The sequence below is a fragment of the Cervus elaphus genome, chromosome 16 (assembly GCF_910594005.1).
Source record: "Cervus elaphus chromosome 16, mCerEla1.1, whole genome shotgun sequence".
NCBI lineage: Eukaryota > Metazoa > Chordata > Mammalia > Artiodactyla > Cervidae > Cervus > Cervus elaphus.
The window spans coordinates 21527903-21534946 of NC_057830.1; positions in this window are offsets into that span (position 1 = coordinate 21527903).

Consider the following 7044-nt stretch of genomic DNA (forward strand, 5'->3'; position numbering starts at 1 on the left):
TCAGCTTGTGCTTCTTCCAGCCCAGCGTTTCTCATGATGTACTCTGCATATAAGTTAAATAAGCAGGGTGACAATATACAGCCTTGACATACTCCTTTTCCTATTTGGAACCAGTCTGTTGTTCCATGTCCAATTCTAACTGTTGCTTCCTGACCTGCATACAGGTTTCTCAAGAGGTGGGTCAGGTGGTCTGGTATTCCCATCTCTTTCAGAATTTTCCACAGTTTATTGTGATCCACACAGTCAAAGGCTTTCGCATAGTCAATAAAGCAGAAATAGATGTTTTTCTGGAACTCTCTTACTTTTTGATGATCCAGTGTATAGTGGCAATTTGATCTCTGGTTCCTCGGCCTTTTCTAAAACCAGCTTGAACATCTGGAAGTTCTCGGTTCACGTATTGCTGAAGCCTGGCTTGGAGAATTTTCAGATATGACATAGTTCCTCACAAAAGTGACCCAGACAATTCCTTCACTTCTTTGTTGAGTAGAGGAACAACTGCAGTTCATTTTCTTTTGGGGCATTCTTCCCTAGGACCGTTTTCCTCCCCGAGGTACTATAAACTGAATTTGAGGCTACAGGCTCATTCCGTGTTGTATTTACTGCATAATTGAGTTTCTCCATTTTCCTTTGAAGAAAAGGGTAAGGAAGATGGAAGAACGGAGAAAGGAGAAGAAAGCACAGCAACTGCTGCCTCTTTGTCAACCTGGACATGAGGAAGGGGTCCCTCCAAGGACACAGCTACTTTTAACTCATGTCACCATCATGTGAGTGGTACATTGAATCTCTTCCATGGGCTAGGTAGAGACCATGGCACTTCTGGGAGAAAAGAATAAATAAATCTTGAAGATATTATCTACCCAGGTGGTTGGGTCACCTCTACCAACAGCCATTGACCAGATCATGAGAAACACACACACAACTGATCATCAGACCGCCAGTGAGGAGAAAGGTTGACTGAGAACCATTGTCTCTGAAAAGTGATGGCCAGAGAAAGAAAGAGAGCAGCTGGCTTGGTTTGGAGAAGCTTCTGGGCTTGGTTTGAAGGAGTTTCTTTCTCTTTTTTTCTTTTAAAAGATCAATGAAACCAATAAGCCTTTTTGTTGTTGTTATTTAGTCTTTAATTTGTGTCTGACTCTTTTTTGACCCCATGGACTGCAGCCTGCCAGGCTTCCCTGTCCATGGGATTTCCCAGGCAAGAATATTGGAGTGGGTTGCCATTTCCTTCTCCATGGAGGAGTTTCCAACCTTAGAACATTCCTCCAAATAAGGGAGAAGTGGGGGAACATATCCTGAGGATTCTCACAAATGGTCCTCTTCCTATCACCTGCTACTGAGAAAAGGAGGTAAGCCAGGAAAAGGTACAAAGAAGCCCCTCAGACTGGCTGCAGGGGCAGGGTGGGCTGGGACAGCTGAGGCCTTCAAGCTCACCGTTCATGTTTCTTCAAGCTGGGAGGAAAGTAGAGAAAAGACAAAATGATTACACTTGCAAAGAGCTAATATTCCTCATTAATAAACAAACACCTATGGGAAGGGAAGAGAAAAAAGGAGAAAAAACCATCCACTCCCTGATGGAGAGATGGGGAAGGATGAAGACATGCTAGGAGTGATGTTTCAGGCCCATCCTGGGAGGGAGAGACCCACAGGAGCCAACAAAGATAGAGAAGAAGGCTCGCATGGTGGCAAAAGGAGGCTGTTCCCCAAACCCGAGGATCAGTCCGCAGCGATAAATGGCACTGGCACATGATTTAAACAAACTGCAGAAGCAGTGGGAGCGGGAGAGTCCCAGCCAGCTGAGCTTCCCCATCCTGAAGTGGCCACTCCCCGGGAAGGCAGAGGACACGGGTGGCCGTGGCCAGCCCTAGTGCCCATTGGGAGTGGTGCCAGCATCATTCAGGGGGTGCTGGTGGGACATTAGGACCCATTTCAGAGATTAGAGTTGCCTCAGGGAAGCAAGACTTCAAGATGGCAAAGACTTCACAGACCTCTCTTTTCTCTTAAACCTTCAGAAACAACAAGGAAATTAAGAACAGATATGGAAATTCCAGCTTGAATAAATGAGAACACCTCTAATGCCAAACCTCAGTCTTCTTGAGTTGGGATACCTGAAAGTGAAAAAGTGAAAGTGTTAGTTGCTCAGTTGTGTCTGACTCTTTGTGACCCCACAGATTGTAGCCCACCAGTCTCCTCTGTCCATGGAATTCTCTAAGCATGAATACTGGAGTGGGCCATTTCCTTCTCCAGGGGATCTTCCTGACCCAGGGATCAAACCCAGGTCTCCTGCGTTGCAGGCAGATTCTTTACCTCCAGGGAAGCCACCAGGGAAGCCCAGGACACTTGAAGGCAGTAGAAATTCAGAAACTTTGAGAATATGGTGTGGCAGGCTTCCTATGCAGCTGGGAGAGCAGGGAAAAAATGGACCAAACAAGCTGGTGCTCCCAGCTATGCATCAACTGGCAACATGAGTCAAGTTTCACAGAAAAATTTGATGAGAAAACCATAGAGGAAAAGCTCTTTGAGAATACAGTACTGTGGTGGCTACTGGATCAATAGCAGAAATGAAGACAATGGTGGGGAGAACCTTTTCTTTCTGGTTGCCATGGGAGCTCAAAGAACAGAGAGCAAACCAAACAGAGTGCATGTATTGTTTAATTAAAGTCTTATCTTCCATGTTTGCAAGATCTAGGTTAGTGGCTATCAACCTGTTTTGTTCTGGACCATGAGTAAGAAAGGCATTTTCTATCATACACCCACAAGTTTGTAATACTAGCAAAGTTTTCATTTAAAAATACATACTCGTACCACATGTGATGCATTCTGAGTGTTACTGTATATTTCTATTCAATTTTTTAAATGCAGTTGTGGTGATAAGACCTCAAGATGATCCCTGATGGTTTCTACCTCCTAGTGTTCCCACCTTTGTATGGTTTGATTATTAGTATGAAACTTTGCTAGAAAGGGGGGAAAGTAGAAAAATGCACAAAGAAAATGACTTGAGTAAGCAAAGAAGTGAGATAGGCTTGGGGTTCTTATGGTTAGTTTTGGAGCCCAGGTGCAGGCTCCTACATGTGGGCAGAGGCTCATGTGGTTTGAACGTCTCCTTTGGCCCCACACAGGGGAAGGGAAAGGGGTGGGGCTTGAATGCTATCAATAGTCAAATATCAAAAATGGGGTCAGAGACTTTGCTGGTGGTCCAGTGGCTAAGACTCTGCTCTCCCAACACAGGGGGCCAAAGGATCGAGGAACTAGGTCCCACAAGCTGCAACTAAAGATCCTGTATGCAATGTGCATACACACAGGAGAATTCAGTGATGAGTAACTCAAAGAGGTGGTTTGAATTTGGAATTTTTACACCGTCTTAACAAAGGGCAATAAATGGTCCATGGAAGTGCCAAAATGAAGGAAAGGGGGTGTGGGCTTTTAGGGGTGGTAAAATGTGGGATGGTAGATATACAGAAAAGTTAATGGAAATGATGGAATATTTCAGTAAGTTTTGTTTGTGCAGGCCCAAATCAGGGTCAGCTTTCTGTCTCCAGTGATAATGGTTGCTTGGTTGTGATAATGGGAGAAGAGATGGGGAATATCTTCAAAAGGAAAATTTATATCCTGCCTTCTGGCAGAAAGGAGAGGATAGAGGACTTTTCCTCAGTCTGTTGGTTCTCAATTGCCTTTTGCTCAAAATAATTCTTCTGTCAAAGGGCATATTTTGGGATGGTGTATTCTAATCTCCTTCACAAGAATAACCAGATATTTGAAAATAGCCTATAACACAAAAGCAAAAAAGAAAACAGAAAAGAGAATGGAACACAGAATGAATATCACAATGTGGACAGTAAAAGACAACTTCAGAAAAATCTGCAATTAATATGTTCAGGGATATAAGACACAATATTGAATCTATAAAACAGCAACCTGACGTTGTGAAAAGAAAAATTAAAGAGTAAGAAAATGCTAAGTAATTAAATATGATAGTGAAAATTAGGACTTCAGAAGAAGCATTGGACAATAATGGAGCCTTTGAGAAGGTAAAATAAAAACTAATGAATTCATGGAAACAAAATGAGTGGATAAGTCTGGGTTTGATTGATGGATATTTGCCTAATGGGTATTTGAGAAAATGAGGCAGTAGGAGAAACTTACCAAAGAATCATATATGTGAATTTCTCCAGAAGGGAAGGACTTGACTTTTCAAACTGAGAAGGCTACCAAGTTCTTCCATCAAGTGAAGGGGTAGTTAGGGACTTTGGGAAGGTGATATATTTTAAATGGTGGTTAAGAGCATCCCAAGATAGTCCTAAAGGCAAGTCCCAGGACCACTGATTGGCAGCAGCTGAGAGGATGACAAATGCAGATTCAAGGAGCAAGAGCATTGCAGGGGGCGGTGCAGAAATAGAGAATAGAGCCCACAGATAATTCAATCAAATGATCAGGTTATATGCAGAGTAGACAACTGCATTGAAGAAGCTGGAGACTGAGATAAGATAAGGATAAAGAAAAGCACAGAAATGAAAAAGATGTGGAAATTATTAGCTAAGAACAAAAAATTTCATAATAATGGATGATATATAACATGACTCATGGAGAATAGAATGTAATGGCTACAAGTACAAAAGCACCACAAACCAATTTAACCAAAAAGATGTTTAATGTGTTGGGGTAGTGAGAGAGAGGAAAAGGTGGGGGGAAGAAATCAGATATCCAAGTCCTCATCTCTCATAACAAGATAATAGATAAGCGGAACTTTGATGAGTCAAGACACAGTAGACCTGATAAGTAATAAGAATTTACTGTTTAGCACAGGGAATTATATTCAGTATCTTGTAATAACCTATAAAGAAATATGATCTTAAAAAAGTATAACTGAATCACTTTGCTGTACATCAGAAACTAACATAATACTGTAATCAACTATACTTCAAAAAAAAAAAAAAAAGGACACAGTGGATCCATTTAAAGAGTCCGACAATGCTAAGTGTTTAAAAAACTGCTCCCATCAAAATTTCTAAAGACAAGCAGACATTGATTGCTGATATATTAGGACAACAATATTCCACCCAGAATAGGGAAGAAGATCTTCCATGAAGGCCTGATGCATTGTGACTGGAAATTAAGTGAACAGCAAACTGTCTAAAGCATCACTTGCTCAAAGAAAACACTTGGGCAGCAAAGAATCTCTACACACCGACCATCTGGTGCATTTCCCTGTATTTATCCATAAAAAGACTAAAGCGAACAAATAGAACCCCACAAACACATACAAATAACAAAGAAGGCCCATAATTTTGAAGTTATTCTCTCAAAACTAACTTAAGATCTTTTTTCTTCCAGTCAGAGATGACTCCCATGGCAAATTCACTGATCTGCGGGAGCTCACTTATCTCTCTCTGCCTCTACGACACACCGAGGCAGTAGATTGGGTATTTGTTCCCAAGTTTTTAATCCCTCCTTCTGCATGAGACCCTGTGGCATAGGAAGTGTGTTTCCCTGACTCATGGCTTAGCCTTGTGACTTGCTCCACTAATGGAATAAAACCAGAGGTAATACAAGCAGAGGTCTTCAATGTTCTTATGCAATTTGGTTTGTGCTCCAGTGATCTACCATGAGAAAAACATGTGTCATATTGTCACTGAGCCAAGGAGACCGAAAACACATGGGCAGAATTGAAGCCAGCCTAACAACTGAGGTCAGACCAGCTGACCTGAAGTTGAAAGAAGAGCCAACCTATAGAATCATAATGAAGGAAAAAATGCTTGCATTTGTAAACCATTGCGATTGACGATATTTATTACACAATATTGTAGTAGCAATAGCTAACTAACACATATGGGAAATGTGCGGACTTTGGAGTTAGAGACATCTGGGATCTATTCTTGACTATGCATGCACCCACGCATGGATACAGAAGTCTGCCTGTATAGTGTTGCTATTCTGGGTCTCTTCCTTCTAATATAATTTACTTGTGTATGTTGAACCAACTGTGCCTTCCTGGGATAAATTCCATTTGATCACGACACATAATCCTTTTTACATATTGCTAGATTCAGGTTGCTAATATTTCACAAAAGATTGTTGCATCTATATTCACCACTGTGCATGCATGCTGTCGTTTCAGTTGTGTCTGACTCTTAGCGACCCCATGAACTGTAGCCTGCCAGGCCCCTCTGTCCATAGGGATTCTCAGGCAAGAATACTGCAGTGGGTTGCCATGCCCTCCTCCAGGGATCTTCCCGACCCAGGGGTCGAACCAGCGTCTCTTGCAGTTCCTGCGTTGGCAGGCAGTTTCTTTACCAGTAGCGCCACCTGGGAAGCCCAACTGTATTCACGAGGGATATTAAAATACAGCTGTCTTTTCTTTGTGATGTCTTTACCTAGTTTTGGGATGACAGTGGGTCATAAGTTGAGTTAGGAAGTATTCTGTACTCTTCCAATTTTTAGAAAAATTTTGTGAAGGAGTGTTATTAATTTTTTGGACCTCTGAAAGAATTTACCAATAAAGCTCTCCAGGATTGGGTTTTTCTTTTGTGGGAATGGTTTTTATTACCAGATTAATCTCTTTACATTTTATGAATCTATTCAGATTTTCTAATTCTTATTAAGTCAATTTTGATAGTTGGTGTCTTTCCAGGCATTTGTCCATTTCATCTAGGCTATCTAATTTGTTACTGTATTAGATTCCCATTGTTGCCAAAATAAATCAATTCCAATTTAAAAATGAAAACAACAGAAATGTATTAAACTTATTATTTAATAATTTTGTAGTTTAGAAGACTGTCATAGGTCTCACTGGGCTATAATTAAGGTGTCAGCAGGGCTATATTAGTTTCTGGAGGTTGAAGGGGAGACTCTAGCGTCCTCTTCCAGCTTGCAGAGGCCTCCTGCACTTCTTGACTCAAATGCCTCTTTCTTCATCTTCAGAGCCAGCAATATTTGGTCATTTCCTTTTCATTTTGCCATATCTCTGTTTCTCCACTTCCAACCTGGAGAGGTCCACCCCATTTAAAGCCTTAATGTGGTTAAATTGGCCCACATGCATGACCCAGGATAGTC